We start from the raw sequence: 22,370 nt of genomic DNA on the forward strand, positions 1-22,370 counted from the left end.
CCTAATTAAGTTTTGCAATCGAAACTTGTGTTTTCTCATTAATAAGTGCTACTGATTTCAACCGAGTTTATTTCCCTAGCTAGCATATAGAGGATTGCACCCTGAAGAACTACCAGAATGTTTCATTTACCACCCAAACTTTTTAAAAAATAAAAATGCTGCTCCAAAACAAAGTGCTTATTACTGTTAATTATGGCACCTACTTCCTCACACAGAAATAAGCACCAACAAAACTCTGCTCTGTGAAGCTTTTATAACATTTCTGTTTCAAAATCCTCTTTTCAAAATGCTAATTGATCCTCTAAATGAACTTTATTAATCATTGATGGAAAACTGGCAGCAACCTATTAGTGCCGGCTTTGGCAACCGCCTTAAAGTGTCCAATTAGGTCGAAGTGTCCAATCAAGAAATCTCTGGAAAGAAATTAGGGCAGAATCTTTAAGCCTAATTCGCTTCGGAGCAGGGTAGAAAAAGTAACACAGACAAAAAATTCACATGATGTGTGGGTGGGGCAGAGAATTGCAGAAAACAGTGTCTGAGAGTTTAGGGTTTGGTGCTCCTGTTATGATACTGCACTTAATACAGTCAAACAATTTCCTACTCGCTTGCTCACCTGGAGTGAAACACAACTGACCCTTGAAGAGCAGACAAGTGGCAAAGTCCAAATACATTCAGTTTCTTCCCCTTAAGAGCATCATGCCTGTCTGTCATGCCTGTCATTATCCTGTTAAGAGGCCTGTTTCCAGTTTCCCCATATCAATGAAAGTAGTTAATTTTCTGCCAAATGAGCAGATGCAGTAACAATGCAATCCTATAACAGAAAGTACCACTAAGCTCCATCTTACTTACTCCCAGGCAAGTGTGTGTGTATAGGATTGCAGAGAAATTGAAAGCCTTAATATTTAAAAAATATACCTCCGCTATGTTTCATAACATGAACAATTATCCCACTTTAAAGCTCTATTTGTAGGTGTTGTGATGAGCTCTTTTTGGAGACATTAGCAATCATAACGCAGTAGATCCTGCAAGCATTTTCTGCAAGTGATTCTGGCCTCAGTCCAATTTCAATAATAGTTGTTGTTTTAATTTGGAAACAACTGTTTCTAATGTGTCATCAAACTCCGAGCTCAAAAATCTGAGAAGTCTGCTCCATACTTTCACTTAGCCAGTTGCCCACATTTTATTTTCTACAATGTTTTTGTGCTTAATATGCCCCTCCCCAATTAAAAACACCCTTATGCCATTTAGCTTTTTCTTTTTTCGACTTCTTTAATACACAAGAGGTTTCGAAACTATAGTTCAGTATCGGTCAGTTGTTTTGCCGGGGGGGGGGGCAGCTGTAGAAAATTACTCATTGCCACTGAAATGCAGTACTCAGCCGTCAGTTTTGTGACTGCAGAATCAAATATTTAATATTTGTTTTACTTCTAGATTATCTGTAGTATACATGTACACATACATACCCTCCAACATTTCGCCAATGAAAATAGGAATGCCATTACTATTATTCCATTTATACCCTGCCCATCTGACTGGGAAGCAAAATCCATCCTGTGTTGACATATTAAAAATGTAATTAATGCAAACATACAAGTTAAAAAACCTATATAAAAACATAGTAAAACATCAAACTTTTTTTAAAAAAACTTCCCTATAAAGGGCTGCCTTCACATGGCTTGGGGTGTTGGATAATTCTATACGCTTCTCCATTTCTCAGATGAAAATAGGGACGTCCTAAGGAAAAGCAGGTCATTTCAGGATCAAATCAGAAACAGGACGGCTTCTGTAAATCTGGGACTGTCCCTGGAAAATAGGGACAGTCTGCATATGCAGCCTTTGAGGCAATATAGGACTTAAACTGCAGCATTCTGCATTCCACTGGGTTTATTCTATACCCTTGGCTTTTCAGCCTCAAGCAACCTGCTATACCGAAGGCGTTATGAACAATCTGGCGGACTGCCACGTCAGGTTGTCATGTCATGTAGGTTACGTGTTGTGTAGGCCTGCTCCAAAGACATAATTTACTATAATTTAACTTGCAATGGCAAAAGGGTCAAATAAGTGCTTTTGTTGCACACAGTCAACAATTTCATTAATTATAAGAATTAAAGCATTCAGAACAGGAAAAATTTGTGCGGTGTGGGGCTGAGACACAAATGTCTTGCTGTCCTTTCCAGATTTCCTGCCTCGGCGCTGTGGAAACCTTGGTTTGCCTATACTTTACAAAAAAAAAAGCAAAAAAAGAACACTCCTCTTTTCGGCCATAGTGTCTCGTAGCAATACTACCCGTAAACAATTATATAATATGAAACAATGTAAGTAGCAATTTATCCTTCAAACGCACAGGTGTTAGTGATAGGCTGCATTGTAACAGTTGCGCAAAGGACCTCTATAACGTTACGCCATTGACAAAGATCTAGAACAATGTCACAATTATATTGCACAGTATAAAGTATTTCCCCATATGAAAGCGTAAGTGGAGCTGTTGTTTACCAGCAAAGAGAACCAGACATCTATGGGAAACTCACAAGCAGAAGTCAAAAGGCAATATCTCTCTTTCCTGTTGCTTCTTGGCAGTTTCTATACAGAGATATAAAGGCTTCTCGAGGTAACATATAGTTATCATGATTTGTAGCCATTAATAGGGTTAACTTCAAGGAATTTATGTCTATTTTCCTGCTTGCAGACTTCTTACAGGCATCTGGTTGGCCACTGAAAACAGGATGGCATTGGCAAGCAAAAAGCTGCAAAAAGGACATTCAAAGACCTTATTGATGCCCAGATGAGGGGTGGGTGGGGTGGGGTGGGGTGGGGTAGTCTGAGGGCCACATTCCATTCAGGACAACCTTTCAAGGGCCACATGCAAGTGGTGGATGGCCCAAGGCAAAAGTGGGTGGCCCCACAAACACACATTGCACCTTTGTATACACTAGTGGCCAAAATTGTGGAAACTTTTTTGGGAAAAGTGTATTTCTGAGGTTTGATGGCGCATAATACCACAAATTATATATCAGTGCAAAGATAATTTAATGAAGACTGTAATGCAACAAAGTTTGTTCAATTATCTGTATTCTATCAAAAGTTACAGCCAAATAACCAGAAAAAGGAAGCACAACTTGCTTAGGTTGATAGGCAGTAGCTTTCCTTCATTTGAATGTAGCCAATGAGCAGGAGCGTTTAGAGAGTCAATCAAGTGTTAAAGGTAAAGGTAAAGGAAACCCTGACCATTAGGTCCAGTCGCGGACGACTCTGGGGTTGCAGCGCTCATCTCGCTTTATCGGCCGAGGGACCCGGCGTACAGCTTCCAGGTCATGTGGCCAGCATGACGAAGCCGCTTCTGGAGAACCAGAGCAGCGCACGGAAATGCCGTTTACCTTCCCGCCGGAGTGGTACCTATTTATCTACCTGCACTTTGACGTGCTTTCGAACAGCTAGGTTGGCAGGAGCTGGGACCGAGCAACGGGAGCTCACCCCGTCGCGGGGATTCGAATCAGCGACCTTCTGATCAGCAAGCCCTAGGCTCTGTGGTTTAACCCACAGCGCCACCCGCGGAAATACACTTTTTCCAAAAGGTTTCCACAATTTGGCCACTAGTGTAGCTGACACTTGCACACTTCTTTCTGTTCTCCATCCAGGAAGGCAAAAAGTCGCAGATCAGCAAGGCCAAAACACTTATGCAAACAGGGCGGGTGAAAGTCAGAGCCAGGGAGAGGCGCTGAGCTGAGAAGAGTCCGAGCAAGACAGAGAAGTTCGGAGAGCCTTTGCGCAACTGTTATCTTGGTTCCAAGATCTGAGGTTCCCCACCCCTGATCGAGGGAAACAGACACAACAGGAAGAGCCATAGAAAATCTCTTATAGAAAATGAAGCTGGTGTTCTCTTAGGCAGAGATTTCCCACTGCCTCACCTCCCACAGTGAAGAGATAGAGCTCAGCAGGTAGAACATGAGACTGTCTCGCCAAGAGTGGTGCATGCTCTGGTTATCCCCCGCTTGGACTACTGCAATGCGCTCTACGTGGGGCTACCTTTGAAGGTGACCCGGAAACTGCAACTAATCCAGAATGCGGCAGCTAGACTGGTGTCTGGGAGTGGCTGCCAAGACCACATAACACCGGTCCTGAAAGACCTACATTGGCTCCCAGTACGTTTCCAAGCACAATTCGAAGTATTGGTGCTGATCTTTAAAGCCCTAAAGAGCATCGGCCCAGTATACCTGAAGTAGCGTCTCCAACCCCACCATTCAGCCCAGACACTGAGGTCCAGCTCCGAGGGCCGTCTGGCAGTTCCCTTGCTGCAATTAGTGAGGTTACAGAGAACCAGGAAGAGGGCCTTCTCAGTAGTGGCGCCCACCCTGTGGAACATCCTCCCACCAGATGTCAAGGAAATAAACAACTATCTGACTTTTAAAAGGCACCTGAAGGCAGCCATGTTTAGGGAAGTTTTTAATGTTTGATGTTTAGTATTCATTTGGGAGCCACCAAGAGTGGCTGGAGAGATATAATAAATTATTATTGTTATTATTACTCTTAAATCTCAGGTTCCCCTCAGATTGGGCAAAATATTCCTAAATTGTCAACTCTACAACTGTACGATTCTATGAACACATTGGAACTATCACCCTGCATTACGCATTGTTTTGTGCGCAAAGCTCAAGATGGTAACCTAGATTTCAACAGACAGCAGTTCTATTAAAAAAGATTGTTGGAGTAAATAGATGGAAAAATTGAATGTCCTCGACAACCCTATACTACCATTAGCAAAATCCCAACCAACGTCAGTAGTTTATTTAGGAAATTCCTGTGGCGAGAAGGGCACATGGAACTATCTGCAAGCGGCAGGAGGTAAATCATGTTTCATACTTGGCAAACGATACACAAACCTACCGAGGGAGAGGGAGCAGATCTTTGTGGCATCCTTTTAATCAGCAATCACATAGATCATTTCAACTCTGCTCCTCTCCTTTTGCCATTTTAAACTCTAGCAGACAACACAAAATATTGACTATGAAAGCAGAATCCTTGTTCCTGACTGTCAGACGAAAGACAGCTAAAACCAGCATTTCGTGGGAGGAGGCCTGACATACTTCTGTCTGACTTCTCTGCTCATATTTGGATGAGGAAGACTGGAATACCCTCAGGGAGGTCAGCTACCAAGTCACATCTGATTGAATTATCAGTGATAGGAACATGCAAATTTTGATCCCGACTTCCACTTGAGAGATTAGCGCCTCAATAAATTCTGAGGAAGCCTCGCCAACCAGCTGTGTTATCCCAACACTTCCTGAACCAAAGAAAGGCAACAATTTGTACCTTTACAACACAACTCCCTTTGTTTAGATTTCCCCCCACTTTCACTAGCCCCCAAAGTTTAACACGACAGACCACGTAGGACACCACACTGCTCAAATTCAGCTGTCTTGAAGCGCTGCAGCTAGGAATCGAGGATAACCTGCCACATCTTAACTAGAAAACCACCGGTAGCAAATAGGTAAGTATGCACCTCTACTGGCTTGTCCGCCGCCCCAACCTTTTTCTGTCGGTTTCTAGCATCCCTGCCTCAATCTGAAAGATCTTGATAATCTGGCAGCCCTAATTTTAATCCTGGAAAAGGTGCTCCTTCAAAGTTCATCTGCAAAATCTTAACCTAAACCATAGGAAACTGCCATACATGAAGTCAGATCGTTGGTTGGTTTAGCTCAATGTTTTCTACACCAGGACTGGGGGTCTGCGGCCTCCCAGATGTTGCCAGACTTCAGCTTCCATCATACTTGGCCATTTGACATGCTGGCTGAGGTTTTGGAAGTTGGGAGTCCCTATCCTTTGGGTGATGGCTGAAAACACCAGGAGGAAGGTGTTTTCCTCCCCCCCCCCATCAATTGCAGCTTTCTGGATCCTGCTAGCTAGGGATGATGGGAATCGTAGTCCTAGCTAGGAATGATGGGAGTTGTAGCCCCACAACAACTGGAGACCCAGGCTCTTCCTCTGCCCCCCTTCCAGTGTTTAAGCTAGCTGAAATGTGTCCTTGAAGTGTGATACAGTGGTACCTCGGGTTACATACGCTTCAGGTCACATATGCTTCAGGTTACAGACTCCACTAACCCAGAAATAGTGTTTCAGGTTAAGAACTTTGCTTCAGGATGAGAACAGAAATCGTGCTCTGGCGGCACGGCAGCAGCAGGAGGCCCCATTAGCTAAAGTGGTGCTTCAGGTTAAGAACAGTTTCAGGTTAAGCACGGACCTCCAGAACGAATTAAGTACTTAACCCGAGGTACTACTGTAATGCTTCTTAACTTTCCTGCATGCTGGATGGAAAAGTGTGCATAGCAACTTTCGCCTTTTGCATGGCTGGCCTGCAGCCTACCTTATACAAGGTATGATTCACACCTGTTGCTCTGCCGGCCATGGGCGTAGCCAGGATTTTTGGGGGGCAGGCAGAACCTCAGTTTGCTATGTACTTTTATTGAATGTTATTGATTGGGGGCAGATGCCCCTCCCTTCCCCCCCCTTGGCTCCCTTGCCCATGCTGCCGGCTTTGGCATTTATTTATTTATTGCCTCGGGTCCTGCCTACTATTGGGCAAGCCATAATTAGCTCAGTTAGTGGAGCATGAGACTCTTAATCTCAAGGTTGTGGGTTCGAGCTCTGTGTTGGGCAAAAGATTCCTGCACCGCAGGGGGTTGGACTAGATGACCCTCGGATCCCTTCCGACTCTACCATTCTGTGATTCCATAATCTGGAAAGTTGCCCACGAGGGTATGCGACGGGGAGGGGGCAGAAAGGGTTTTTCCCCACCCCTAACTCCGCCTTACACACAGGAACTTGAACCCCATTGATCTGAGTGGGATTTGCATTGCGCCCCACTCACACGTTACTAAATTCCGGAGGAAGTCTTGTTCCCTGCCCACAGGGCTGGGAGAGTAAGAGCCAGCTTCCCCTTGTGGGATGGGCGCATCCCAGCCCCATTGCCACCCCGGGGTGGCGAGAGGAACAAGTCCCACGCCATAAATGCTTTTTTCGTTTCCGAGGGAAACGCGCAGAGACACGGGATCATCACACTTCGCGAGCTGTCAGCTCTCCGAGGGCTGACTAATCCGCTTTAATCATCTTGAAAGGGGGCCAAGTCGTCGCTTTCTGCGGTTTTGTCCTGGCCGAGGCACTTCCTTTTCCAACCGCCCTTGTCGCCGCCGCCGCTGGAGAAACTAATCAGCTCTTAATGACCCACGTGCAGGAGATGAGAGGCGCTCCGTCCTCCTCCTCCTCCTCCCCTCGAAAGGACCAGAAGCGCGGAGTCGGAAGGGACCCCCGGGGGTCATCTAGACCAACCCCGCGTAACGCGCGCCCATAATCTCTCTCTCCCTCCCCTGGAAACTCCCATTTCTATCCTGCGGGCCTCCCCTGCCTGCCTGCCTCCCGCTCCGTCCAGTCTCCGCCTCCGTCCGCGTCGCGCTGGCTTTTGCAAAGCAACCCCCTCCGGGCAGGGAAGGGAGAGACGGGGAGGAGGAGGAGGGCCGGAGGGCGGCTGGCCGGGCCGGGGGCGCGAAGGGAGGAGGGCCTCACCTGCCAAGCGCGGGCTCGGAAGACCCAAAGCGAGACGCCGGCGAGGCTGCGCCGCTTCCCACGGCGAGAGGCGGCCTGTGTCCTCGAGTGACCCGGTCGGGGGCGGGAGGGAGAGCGAGAAGGAGGGAGGGAGGGAGGGAGGCAGCGAAAGGGAGAGCGCGCAGGCGAGGAATGACACAAATGGAGCAGGACGCCGGGTTCTCTGGGCAAAACAGAGGCGGCTCTTTCCTCGCTGGGCGCACTCTCTCTTCTCTCTCCCCCCCCCACCCGCAACCCGCTCCGCTTTCTCTTGCCCCGACACGCGCCGGCTGGTTCACACGACCGGCGGAACTCGCAGCTAGATACCCGGCGCGTGTCGGGGCAACAGAAAGCAATCTAGCTGCGTGCTAGACACGACAGGGCGAAACTCGCAGGCTGACGTTCGGGGATGCCAGGCGCGCTGAAGAAGGAGCCGGGCGCAGCTGGATTGCCAGCCCCTCCTCCTAGCCCCAATATATACATATTGCTTTTATTAAAGTTTTTTTTAATCTGTGTTGCAAAACACATGGGAAAATAAGGCACATCGATTGCCCCTTTCCCTTATTAAAGTATATGCCGGCACCGATCCCACCCATATTTCCTCGAAAAGGGGCCACTTCAGGGGGGCGGGAGGGGGGGACAGCTGCCCTCCTAAATAAATACAAAGCAATACAGATCTGAGGTTCTGTCCCCTAACAAAAGCCTGCGCTCCACCCCTAAACAAAAATCCTGGCTATGACCATGGGCCAGTTCCCCAGTTGAGTGTGTGCATAGGGTTGTATCTTAAACCCTGCAGCCCTGGTTCTTAGCTGGTTGTGCCCTCAGGGCAGAGGCCTTAGTGCCCTGGTTTATAATAAAATATTTGAGGGGATCACCCCCTTGATGGACATTGCCATTCAAATGGTGTGCGTGTGCCACATCATGTGGCTCATTATACAGGGCGGGGCTTACCTCCCCCACCCCAATATTTCAATTTATGGCACCCTGGCAGAGAGTTGTGCCTTAGAGCTTAAAAATGCCCTGTTGCCCAGGTTCTTAGCTGGTGGCAGTGGCGTAGTGTGGGGGGTGCAGGGGGGGCGGCTGCACCGGGCGCAACATCTGGGGGGGGTGCGCTCGCACTCAAGTGCTAAAATCCATGGGTTAGGGGGCGCAAATTACTTGCCTTGCCCCGGGTGCTGACAACCCACACTATGCCACTGGCTGGTGGTGCCGTCAGGGTAGAGGCCTGCAGAAGGGCACCTAACCACAGCATAGCTGGGTTAAAGGTAAAGGTAAAGGTACCCCTGCCCGTACGGGCCAGTCTTGACAGACTCTGGGGTTGTGCGCCCATCTCACTCAAGAGGCCAGGGGCCAGCGCTGTCCGGAGACACTTCCGGGTCACGTGGCCAGCGTGACATCGCTGCTCTGGCGAGTCAGAGCCGCACACGGAAACGCCGTTTACCTTCCCGCTGGTAAGCGGTCCCTATTTATCTACTTGCACCCGGAGGTGCTTTCGAACTGCTAGGTTGGCAGGCGCTGGGACCGAGCAGCGGGAGCGCACCCCGCCGCAGGGATTCGAACCGCCGACCTTTCGATCAAGTCCTAGGCGCTGAGGCTTTAACCCACAGCGCCACCTGCGTCCCCTAATAGCTGGGTTACCAGACTTCAAAAGAGAATAAGTCTTATCACAATGGCTGTGTTCTACATCTGCCTGATTATGGGCAGCAAGGGCCGGATTTAGATGAAGAGAGGCCCTAGGCTACTGCACTTGTGAGGCCCCTCCGCACCCCCCACCCTCACAACTAGGAGAAAATGGAAGAGTGTTATAAACAAATTTGAGTGGAGCCAAGGATGATGGTGGGTATTTAAAATTCTGCAATTCACAATTTCTCTTCTAAAGGACATACGATATTATTGTTAAATACCATGGTGATTTTTAAAAATGCATAAAATTAACACTGAAAAACTTTTGCAATAACTCAACTTTGTACATCTTTTGTGGCCTGGTCAGGCCTGGAACTGGTTCCCATGTCTTGTTCCTCTTTAAGGAATTCAGCCTTCATGGCATTTAACCCTGGGCAGGCTGGGTCGTCCTCTTATTTATATACCTGCTGGGATTGGCAAGGCATCTGACCCTCACCTGAATCTCATAGCTCTCCTGATGAGTGCTTTGGTCTGCCCACCAGATACCAGGCACTCTACTATTCAAATTAGTGTTTTTGTTACAATACCCTTCTCAATTAAGTAACCAATTTTAATCTAGAATTTAAATTCTCAAAACTTTCTTATTTGTTCATTCGAGCAAGTAAGCTACTGCTCTCACTTCATTACAAACAGTATTTCTACCTACAACACACTTGAGTAAACCTACTTTTCTTCCTTTCACAGATATTTTGTTGCCATTTGGAACTGTAGCTGCCTCTGATTAGTTATCATTTAACTCTTGAGGGAAATAATTAATAACAAATTAACCGAAACAAAAACGCAAAAACAAAAACGCAAAATAAAAAGCAAAAACAAAAGCGCCAAACTTAATCCATTCCAGAAGTCCCGTTTGACTTCTGAAATGTTTGAAAACAAAGGCGCAGCTTCTGATTGGTGCAAGTGCCCCGGAAACAATAACCGACAGCTGCATCAGATGTCCAGCTTCCGAAAAATGTTCGAAAACCGGAACACTTACTTCCGGGTTTTTGGCGTTTGGGAACCAAAGCGTTTGAGTACCAAGGTACCACTGTAGTTGGGATCATTTCACATTAAAGAGTTTCTGTATGCCTTTGAATATCAGTAGTTGGGGAACACATGGCAAAAGTGCTGTTGCACAGCGCTTGTGACCTGCTTCTACGTGGTTGGCCACTTTGAGAACAGGATCTGGGGCCAAGGCACCTTTGGGCTGATTCAGTAGGCCTATTTTTTGCAAACCACAGTACACATTGCCATCTAAAGAAGGAGGTGCTCCCAAAACCAGAGTCTAAAACAAACTTGCCGCACCACCGTTTTTAACAATATTGGATTGTTTCATAGGGTGACACCTGGAAGGAGACAGGTGGTGTAGCTGTTTTAATCCAACTTTTGTACGGCTGTGAAACAAATTCAGCAACAGGCACGGCTTTCCTAGCAGCAACAAAAAACATCAAAGAGGTTTGTGGCTCCTTAAAGACCAACCAATTTATTACGGCGCAAGTTTTCATTACATGCGGCTAGAGGCAAATTCATTAGAATGCCATCGTAAATAAAACCTTGCTGTTTTTGCCGCTGCAGACTGACATCGATACCTCTCTGGAAGTTCTTTCCTGGCAGAGAAAAGGCCATGATGGGGCAGTTTCACCCCTGCAGTTCCTTCTGGCCGTCCAGCACACAGACCCAGCCAGGAAAAGCCCAAGCTTCTCATTCCCTTTAACAGAAAACAGTGTATTTTTAAGACACTGGCGAGAATGCCATAGTTGAGATGGTACTGATGCCCGTGGCTCACTCATCTGTACAAGACTGAGGCATGAACAGTGCTATCTGCGGAAAACCTGATTGATGTTTGTTCAAATCCAGTGGTAAACAGCAGGTTTTCCTGGGGAAAGCAGCAGGACAAGAAAACCCCAAAAAAACTGTAAAGAAGAAGAAAGTACCTTCTAGCATATGTGGTGGCCATGTAAGGTTATAAAGGCTTTCTGGGAAATGATATATAATAAACTGAAAAAAATGTTTAAAATAACTTTTTTAAAAACCCTTTCTATTAGGAATTATAGGTACCGACATCCCAAAGGAACAGAAAATACTTTTTGTGTATGCAACAACAACAGCAGGGATGCTACTAGCCCAGAGATGGAAAGAAGAAAGAGTCCCGGCCAGAGTGGAATAGCAAACTATGTTAGCCTACGGTGAAATGGCAAAACTGACCGGAAAACTCAGAGACTGAAAAGACAAGAAATTCCAGAAATAATGGGGAAAGTTTATTATTTATTTAGGAGACCACTGTAAGCAGATGAACACATTAGCAGGATTTTAATCTCACCTGCAATGTAACAAATACTATGGACACTATGGATAGACATAAAATATAGATTACGAAATAATATGCAGTTGAAAATGCTGACAACAGGACCCACAGAGGGGAAAGTGGGAATTCCCAAGATTCAGAGTAATCTCTTTACATGGATGCATATTTGGTCTGGTTATAAATTCATATTTGTAAAATCAAATAAAAAATGGTTTGGGATGGGGGAGGAAGGGAAAAAAACCCCCAAAACCTGGAAAGCACAGGCCCATGCTTACAAACTGCGGCACAAACAGAAGTCTGGGTATGCCCATAGCAGAAGGCAGGGAAGCACACTTCTAGGTTTTCCTTTTTCTTTTTCAAAGGAGGAGGGCTAATGTCATCTGCTAGCTGCTATGGCTTCTACTTCTTCTGTCTGTTCATGTGCTTTTAAACTTTGTTAATTCAAAATTGTACAGCCATTAAAACAAAGGCAGATGGCAACTATTAGATCACAACGACAGCTGAAACGAGAACAACACACTTACCCCCCCCCAAAAAATGTGAGCAGACAGTAAAAGATGAAGGGGGGGGGGGAATCCCTGAAGAGAAACATGAAGATGCAACAGTAAAACAATTATTTGCATACATCAGAAACAAGAAAGCAGCTAGGGTAGGTGTTAGTTGGTTAGATGACAAGGAGATTGTACGAAAGGTGAGAGAGTTCCTCCATCCGTTTTCGCTGACTATGGAAGACAAAGGTCAGGTACCCATGCCTGAACTGATTTTATCAGGAAGGGAGTTCGAAGAACTGAAACAAGCAGCGGTGACAAGGGATGAAGTTTTGGGCCTTATTGCTAAATTCAAAATTAACAAATCACTGAGTCCAGATGGTGTCCACCTGAGAGTTCCTGAAGAGCTTGGTTGTGAAATTGTTGTCTTCTAACAAAAACGTGTAACTTGTCCCTTTTATCAAAGGACTGGAAAGCAGATGATATACCCACTACTTTAAAAGAAAAAAATGAATACAAGAGAGATCCCAAGAATTACAGCTTAGAAGGTGACACACAATGCGGTGCAAGAAGTCCTAATCCCATACTCTAATGGAGTTTGAACTGGCAGTAACTGCTCAAGAAAGGGATCTTGAGGTTGTAGTGGACAGGACAATGAAATCGGCAACCCAGTGTGCAGTGAGTGAATTCCGCAGTAGGGATCATTCCGCAGTAGGGATCATTCTTTTATACAGTGGTGCCTCACAAGACGAAAATAATCCGTTCCGCGAGTCTCTTCGTCTAGCGGTTTTTTCGTCTTGCGAAGCAACCCTATTAGTGGATTAGCGCTATTAGCGGCTTAGCGGCTATTAAAGGCTTAGCGGCTTAGCGGCTAAAAGGCTATTAGCGGCTTAGCGGTTTAGAAAAAGGGGGGAGCGAAAAAAATCCGCAAGACTCGCAAGACGTTTTCGTCTTGCAAAACAAGCCCATAGGGAAATTCGTCTTGTGAAGCACATCAAAAAACGGAAAACCCTTTCGTTTAGCGGGTTTTTCGTCTTGCGAGGCATTCGTCTTGCGGGGCACCACTGTACAAACAGATGGTGGAACCAAACTTGGAATACCGTGTACAGTTCTGGTCTCTGCTTCTCAAAAAAAGGATACTGTAAAACTCTACGGAAAAGGGCAACCAAAATTATCAGGCCCCCAGCAAGGAAAGGTAACAATGCCTGGTACTTTTTAGCTATATGCAATATGCATGTTCAGAGCCAACATGCATCTTGATAGGTAAAGGTAAAGGACCCCTGGACAGTTAAGTCCAGTCAAAGGTGACTATGGGGTTGCGGCACTCACCTCGCTTTCAGGCTGAGGGAGTCAGCGTGTGTCCACAGAAAGTTTTCCGGGTCATGTGGCCAGCCTGACTAAACTGCTTCTGGCACAACGGGACACCGTGATGGAAACCAGAGCACATGGAAACGCCGTTTACCTTCCCACCGCAGCGGTGCCTATTTATCTACTTGCACTGGTGTGCTTTCGAACTGCTAGGTTGGCAGAAGCTGGGACAGAGCAATGGGAGCTCACTCCGTTGCGGGGATTCGAACCACCGACCTTCTGCTTGGGAAGCCCAAGAGGCTGAGTGGTTTAGGCCACAGCGCCACCCGCGTCCGCATCTTAATACCAGTAGCTGGGAAGAACAGGTAGAGACAGCTATTGCCGTATCACCTGCTTTGGAACTGCCCATGGGCACCTGGCTGGCTACCATGAGAAGTGGGATGCTGGGCTAAGACAGCCTTGGGTCTAATCCAGGAGGGCTCTTATCACCACAACACAAATCACTGAGAGCTCGTGTATAATCACTTTGTCAGCCTTCAATGACTGCCGTGCCTTTGCATTGTACTGAATGGGACTTGAGATAACCCAAGTTGAAATCCCCACTCAGTGACTAAACTCTCCCTGGGTAGTCTTGGGCTAATCATTCTTTCAGCCGAACCTACCTCACAGGGCTATTAAGAGAGTGAAATGGGTTGGTGTGGGGAGCCATGTGCCCTGGCCTGAATTCCTGGATTACTTGTTTTCAGATCAGAGGCTGCATTCAAATATTTGCCTCTCCGTCTTCATAGACAATATTCGCTGCCAAGAGTTATATCCAACACTGCACAGAATATAAAACACAAGAATTAAACCAGGCACATGCAACCGTGCAATGCTCCCTGCTTAGCCTGCATTGGACATTTTAAAAAACCGAATATTTATGAACAATATCTAACTCAAGCGCTTCCCAGAGAGAAGTAATGTGGAATTTGTCTGCTTATCTAATCTACAGAGGTCAAAGTCCTGTTGGAATTGCATTAATGTTAACTGATCATGCCCTGTGTCCTATACAGCTGCTGCCTCCCTGCCCTTTCCTTTTGGAGTCTCTCTCAGTGTACTTTTCTCCTGGGTGAGCCATGACTTTATTTTTCCTCTCTCCTGGCAGGTTCTCCAGGACGGACCTTGACCCGCTTCCCTTCATTTTCCTGTGCACTGGGGTTGGAAGGGGTTGTGGAAGACATCAGCCGCATGAAGATTGATTTGGGTCATCTTTGGAATGGGGTTTCTGGGGTTTGGATGCAGTGGTTGAATGCTAAACCTTAGAAAGGGTATTCTAAAATAACCACACGAAGAGGAGAATCATTTTGCCATGGCCATCACCATCATCACCATCATCATATATTATTTATACCCCGTCCATCTGGCTGGGTTTCCACAGCCACTCTGGGCAGCTCCCAACAGAATATTAAAAACACGATAAAACATCAAACACTAAAACAGGGCCACCTTCAGATGTCTTCTAAAAGTCAGATAGATGTTCATCTCCTTGACATCTGATGGGAGGGCGTTCCACAGGGCAGGTGCCACTACCGAGAAGGCCCTCTGCCTGGTTCCCTGTAACCTCACTTCTCGCAGGGAGGGAACGTCCAGAAAGCCCTCGGAGCTAGAAATTCTGTCATGTAAATTCTGTTCCACTACCTATGCCAAGCTCTCTGTTCTCCCATCTATGGACTGCAGAGTTCATATTAATTCAATCCACAGAGCAGACGTACCTTTCAGTACTGAAGAAGTCCTTGAATTATTCTGGGAGCACTTCTGCTTCCAGTGTATTCTTGTTGCCAAATTGGTTGGATTATAGAAAATGTGTGCTTACGTAATAGTCCTCTGCACTCATACTGCTTGCATTATTTAAAACATGAATAGTCACTGAGCTTCTTCTAAAAAAGCTAAGATTGTTTTCCCCACCTCACAAGATAATTCAGTGGGATTTTAGTTCAACCAGATTTAAGTACTGCCGAAAATACTGCATGGTACACTATCAGCTGGACTTAGCCCACTGCGGTTCTGGTCAGGTCTAACAGTAATGGTGACTTTGCTCCATCTTCTCCCTCACACATATAAAGCAAAGTAAAATTATCCTAATGACAGTTGTATTTAGAATCAAAGATAAGATTTCTATACTCCCACGGATGAGTGCAAGTCACTTGACTCTTGCTAATTAATCTCCTGCTGAGAAACAAGTGCAGTTTAGGAAACCGTAAAAAGGATTAAATAACAAATAAAGCAGAAAAAGGATTAAATAACATTACGGCTTTCACTGTCAGGGCAACCCTATCCTCCTGCTATATCAATGACTACTGTCAGCTGCCAGCACACAAGGCCTAACACCAGGATAGTGTTGTTGCATGCTTGCACCCCAACTCTTTGCGTGGTGAGAACTCTAGGGGTGCAATGCAGGCAGGGGGTAATGAATATGCTTGTCAAGCAGCATGAATTTTAAAAATATGGCAGGTTGATGAGCTGGGCAATCCAAAAGTCCTCATGTTCAGAATAAATAATGGCTTCTTCATGTCCACTCAGAATTAAAACCCGCTGAGTCCAATGCGAGTTACTCCTAAGGCTGTAATCCCCCTCATAAGTCATCACTTCCCATTGAACTGAATGGATCTTACTTACTGAAGCAGTGAGTCCATACACGTGATGAAATAAACAGTTCCGTGGCAGGCTTTCTCAGTCCCTGCAGTCATCTGGTCACCTGTACCATCGTACAAAGTGATACGGAATACTTTGCTGTGCCACGAAATCTGCAATAGGAGATGTGCTGAAATTGTCCTATGTGTAAAGCTGACGAGAAAAACAGAAGCCACTTAGTGGTGAAGGCTGGTTCTGCACTCTTTTGGGAAGAAATCCAAGATGCCTTGTTGTGAAGCATAGCTGTCAAGTATCCCTTATTTGAAGGGACAGTCCCTTATTCCAGCGCCATGTCCCGCTGATGTCCCTTATTGATGGATGTCCCTTAAATTATGTCCCTTAAATTTCAAAGGAAGCAGCTCCTCTCCCTCCCTCCCTGCTGGCCAGGGAGGAGGGAGGCTCCAACTGTGTTGCTTGTCTGTGTTGCTCACCCAATAAGAAGTCTAAGAACAACTGGGGGGTGGAGCCTTGTGTGTGGCTAGTTAATGCAAGCTGAGGGGGGTTTTGAATGTTGGACGCCATTTTGTTGCGTGTGCTGCTGCAAACTTTGCAGTGCAAAGCCAGGCCAGGGAGCCATTTTAAGCTGACGCTGCATAGGCCTTGTGGTGCATGTGATTCAGATTCTATTCAGTTGAACCTCTGGTTACAAAGCTGGTTGGACAGTGTTCTCGAAGCTACCAGCATGAGTTTGACCAGACTGCAGGAGGACAGGAAGACTGGAGTGCCTGGAACAGGTGAGGCTGCAGGTCCCTTATTTTGGCTGCTGGTCCCTTATTTTCAAATCTGTAAGTTGACAGCTATGGTTGTGAAGATGCATGATTTGTATGCTGAACGGAGCTGTCTGCAACGTGTGTTTAATTGTAACTGTTGTAATACCTCCTTTCCAGCCACCTTCAGTAACTTAGAGTGTTGTGTCCTGAGTCTCACTGGGAGTACAGCTCTGGTCAAGAAAGGAGACGAAGACCGAGAACCACTTCTGTCCCTCAGTTAGTAAAATCAGAAGTGCTGATCAGTTGCTGTTAGACCTGGTTGCTACTAGGTCCATATGCTGAATGTTTGAAACACAATTTGATAACTTTTGCAAACGACTCTCTGCTGCAATGACTACTGACCAAAATCCCTTATAATAGGGCTCATCTCTCCTGGTTGAAGTCACTACTAGGATGATATGTTTGTACCATTGATCCACAAAACGAAAGTAATAAACAATGTACTGCAGTCACACAATCAATCAATCAGCAGCTGAACTGGGTTCCACACAGTCACAAAAACAAATAAAAGAGAGCCGCAAAAACAAAAACGCAAAATAAATAGCAAAAACAGAAAGACCTCAGTGTAACACTCAAATGGAAGTGTGGCACTCAAAATGGAAGCGTAACACTCAAAATGGAGCATGTTTGGCTTCCAAAAAACATTCACAAACCAGAACACTTACTTCCGGGTTTGCAGTGTTTGGGTTCCAAGTTGTTTGAGTACCAAGGCGTTTGTGAACCAAGGTACCACTGTATTTGCAATGCACCTACATTTGCTGCTGCTGGACAATCAATGCTACAGGGCCCAAAAATGCTATCAGACTCCTGTTGATTCAGCTATTCCTTGTTATTGCAAATATTGTTGTTTGGCCATAGCTCAGGTGTGTGTGCATGTGTCCGGGGTGTGTATGTGTCAGGTTTTCTGAGGTAGGTTAGCTTTGCACCAAACAGAAAAGGAAGGAAAATAACTTCCAGCTCCGAGTGCTGAGCCAAGGCTACATGTAGCCAGATAATCACCAGAGGCTAGCAAAGTCTCTTAGGATAAACTAGAGGTAAGCGCTGAAAAATCAAGCAAGATAATATCAGACAAATAGGGGCAATGATACCAGTTATCAAATGTCCAGTGTTGTTCTATGAGTAGCCCTTTGCAGTATTAAGCTTTAGCAAAGCACATGTCAAGGTCTATGTAATTGATATCACATGGACAATTGGATATGCACAAGTGGCTCAATGTACATGCTTCTTCCCTATGTTTTTTTAAAAAGTATATTTGGTGGATCTCTCTCACACACACATAGTATACACATTGTCTCTCAGTGTACACATGACATCATTCCCTTTGCACACACACACACAAACTGATTCAGGTATCAGACAATTTCTTTTTCTCTCTTGTTTGGGGGGGGGGGTTCTTTTGGGGGGGGGGTTGGGCTGTGCTATCAGACCCAAATGTCCAAGCCAGGAAATTGAGATACAGACTGAAGTTTTAAACAACGAGCTTTAAGGAAAGCAATTTAAACAGAAAGGCTTGTTAGCGATGTTTTGGTATATCAATGTCTTTCTAATGTGATATTTTCCTCCCCCTCGAGGTGATTTTATTGCTGTCTCTGCTGGCTCATCTATAGGATTCAATCTTTTGTAGGGCTACTTTTAGTTGCCAAGTAAACTGGTCAGGACTCTGCTGCAGAAACTTGCACAATATTCCTTTTGCAGGAAAGGTGCATCTGACCGTCAAGTTTGACAACAGCTCCTGCCAAACTATAAACGGGCTCTTTGTTTGCACAACTCTGAGCCATCTGATGCCAAAAAGCTGCCCTCAGTCTTTGTCTGTTTGTTTTCTTCTCTCACCCCATTGGCAAGGCTTCTGCTTGTCTCCCGTGTTCAGAGAGAGATTCAAACAAAAGTGAATCTCATGCAGAATTGCACAAAACTGGAGAATCACAAAGAGAAATGTGCAATTGTACAAGCGATATAAACAAGCCCCCCCCCCCCCCCGAAAAAAAAGAACAGCAAACAACAACAAATAGGAAATGAGCTTGCCTGGTACCCAATCAGCTTTGGTACAAGGACAAAACAGACAAAGGTAGCTAGGGAAGAGGGAAGAGAACAGCACAATCCATCTCAGTCAACACCTTATGGCTAAATATGAATCAGGCTCCCTAAACTAATGTAGATAAGTATGTGTCATTTGCCACCAAAGAAATACTCTTTCCTCGCAAATCATTTTGAAGTAGTAATTCCACCTGAGACATTAAGACAGGGCAGGACAAATCCAATAGGTTGTATCCAATGTTACTCCTACTGAGAGCAGACCCAGTGAAGATAATGGACATGACTAACTTAGGGGCGTAAATTTCAATGGCTATGGCACCACTTTAAATAGTCCATTGCTTCCTCCAAAGAATCTTGGGAACTGTATGTTATGTACTGAAGTTCTCACCCTGGGCCAGCAGGGGGATACTGTAGATAGTTTTCACTCAGGTCCACATATGCAAATAAGGAATTGAAAGTGACATTCAGTGACTAGATAGTTACAGAAAGTTGTTACAGTTATGTTGTACTGGAGCTCTATATAAACAGGCTGGCTGAACCCTTCAGTTCAGTTCTCTTCTGACCTGTGAATAAACAAGAGCTGTTTGGAGAATCGCTGTGTTGTCTGATATGTTCACCCACAACTTAACACTGTAGTTGGTTAAGAGTGCTGAAAGTTGTCTGTGCAGGATCCTCACAGCTCACCCTCAGTAAACTACAATTCCCAGGTGTCTTTGGGGGAAGCCGTGATTGTTAAAATGGTATCATTCTGCTTTTAATATGTAGTGCAGAAGTGGCCTCAACTGGACACAACCCTACCTATTTAAGGGTCAGTTATGGATGGCGCAGCTGGCTGCATGTGCCTGGAGTGTAGCAGCATCATAAGACAGGCTGAAGAAATGATCTGGGAAATGATATATAATGAGTTAAAGAAAATGTTTAAAAACACCTTTCTTAAAAAAAAGAAGAAGCTTTTTTATTAGGTATAGTGGGTAGTGAGATACCGAGACAAGATAACAAATTGTTCTTATATGCAACAACTGCGGCAAGAATTTTGTTAGCCCAAAGATGGAAACAACAGGAGCTACCAACAAAAGAAGAGTGGCAGATGAAAATGGACTTTGCAGAACTGGCGAAACTGACGGGAAAAATCCGGGAAAAATCCGGAGACCAAGCATTCCAAAAGGACTGGAACAAATTTATATTATATTTGAAAGACTAAGCAATTAACATCACTAACAGGGTTATCTGAAGATCTGTAAGGTGAAATTGCTACCTATTCAGGTTGAGTAGTATAATATTCTAGGTAATGATATAACATATAGGAAACGAAGGGAAATGTAAAGATGTAAAGTTTTAATTTTGTAAACCACCAGAAGGGAGGGAGGAAAGTTGTTAGGCTTAGTCGAGCCAAAGAGATAAAACAAGAGGGTACGATGTTACGTAATGTGATTATATGTAAAACCAATAAACATCATTCATATATATATATATATATATATATATATATATATATATATATATATTTGCTTTCGTAGATTTTCACGGGTACAGGAATGCAGGTTTTGGTGTCCTCGGGTGTCTTCCCGTGTAAAAGTTGGGGTGTCTAGGCGACGTTTCGACGAGGTCTCACTCGTCATCTTCAGGCTGGTGCTTTCGGCTTCTTGTTACTGGAACAGAGCGGGATCTCAATGTTTGAGTTCCTATAAATACTGTAGAGGGGGTGTGGTGTCTAGCCTCCAATGTTCTGGGCAGAGAGGAAGTTCCCAGGCTAGTGTGCCTTTTCTTCTTTTGTTCCTTAATTACTTGAGAGATACCTTGAGTGATTTCTTGAGTGATATCCTGAGTACCACTTAGGTGGGTCATTAGGTGTGGATTAGTTGCTAAAGTCTTTGTGTCTTGACCTCTTGAACTTTGTGAAGAGTTTTCTTGAGAAGATGGCTGTATTGCACTTAGTTGTGCTTTGGCTTGGCTTCGTGTATAGGGGCGAGCTGTGGTTTTGTGGCTTGTGTCAGCCAGATCTGTGTAGGGATTGCAGGGGGGTGCAGCATCCGGAGGTGCCACCATGGATTGGCTACTGGATGGTGTCAGTAATTCATCTGTGGAGAGGGTCTGGGTTTGGGTCTGGTGTGGTTGATTGGTGTTGGCGTTCTGTGTGCCTCTGGATCTGGTGTCAGTTTTTGTGGGGAGGGCTAATTTCCAGATGTCTGGCAAGCGGGATGTGTCGTCACGCTTGTTCATGTTGTGAGGGTGTTTCTCTATCTCGATGGCTTCCATGATTATTCTCTTGTGGTGATGTTCCGTGTTAAAGAGCAATTTGGAATCTGCAAAATTAATTTCGTGTCCTGTTTCTTTCATGTGTTGGAAAAGAGAGGAAGTTTTTTCTTCTTTTTTGACGGCATTCTTGTGTTCTGCGATACGTGCATTTATTCGTCTGTTTGTTTGTCCAATGTACGTGGCTGGGCAGACTTTGCAGGGTATTTCATAGATCCCTTGGTTTTCCAACTGGATTTTATCCTTGGGGTTTCTGAGGATATTGGCTATTTTTTGGTTGGTGCAAAAGGCTGTTTTGATATTGTGTTTATGGAGGATTTTGCTAATTTTATCTGTAGTGCCCTTGATATAGGGAAGGAGGGCCATGCCATTGTTTTCTTCTGTGTCTTGGTTTTTGGGGGGTGTTTCCTTTTGGATTAGCTTCGTAATCCTGTTTTGCTGGTATCCATTGGCAATTAACACATTTGAGAGATTCTGTAACTCAGTTGTCAAGTGGTCTTTGTCAGCCAGGCGTTTGGTTCTGGAGATGAGAGTCTTGGCTACGGAGTTTATTTGTGCAGGGTGGTGGTGTGATTGTGCATGTAAGTAGCGGTTGGTGTGTGTTTTTTTCTGGTAGATAGTGTGTCCTAGGGAGCCATCAGGTTTTTTGTAGATTAGGACGTCAAGGAAGGGAAGTTGGTTGTTGGCTTCTATTTCCATAGTGAATTGTATTTTGGGGTGTAAGTTGTTGAGATGTGTGAGGAAGCTATCCAGTTTTTCCTTCCCGTGTGGCCAAATTACAAAGGTGTCGTCAACATATCTGAGCCAAAGTTTGGGTTTGTGTTCTGACTTGTCTAAAGCATTGGTTTCAAAGTGTTCCATGTACAGGTTTGCGATGACCGGTGAGAGGGGTGATCCCATAGGTGCTCCTTCTATCTGTTTGTATCTTTGTCCATTGTGGATGAAGTACGTGTTGGTTAGGCAGTGGTTGGTCAGGTCCAAGATGTATTCGGGGGGATTGTATTTGTTTTGAATAGCTGTCAAGGCTTCATTAATGGGCACTTGTGTGAAGCCACAAAACCACAGCTCGCCCCTATACACGAAGCCAAGCCAAAGCACAACTAAGTGCAATACAGCCATCTTCTCAAGAAAACTCTTCACAAAGTTCAAGAGGTCAAGACACAAAGACTTTAGCAACTAATCCACACCTAATGACCCACCTAAGTGGTACTCAGGATATCACTCAAGAAATCACTCAAGGTATCTCTCAAGTAATTAAGGAACAAAAGAAGAAAAGGCACACTAGCCTGGGAACTTCCTCTCTGCCCA

Source organism: Podarcis gaigeae, assembly GCF_964106915.1.
Source record: "Podarcis gaigeae genome assembly, chromosome: 12".
Taxonomy (NCBI): domain Eukaryota; kingdom Metazoa; phylum Chordata; class Lepidosauria; order Squamata; family Lacertidae; genus Podarcis; species Podarcis gaigeae.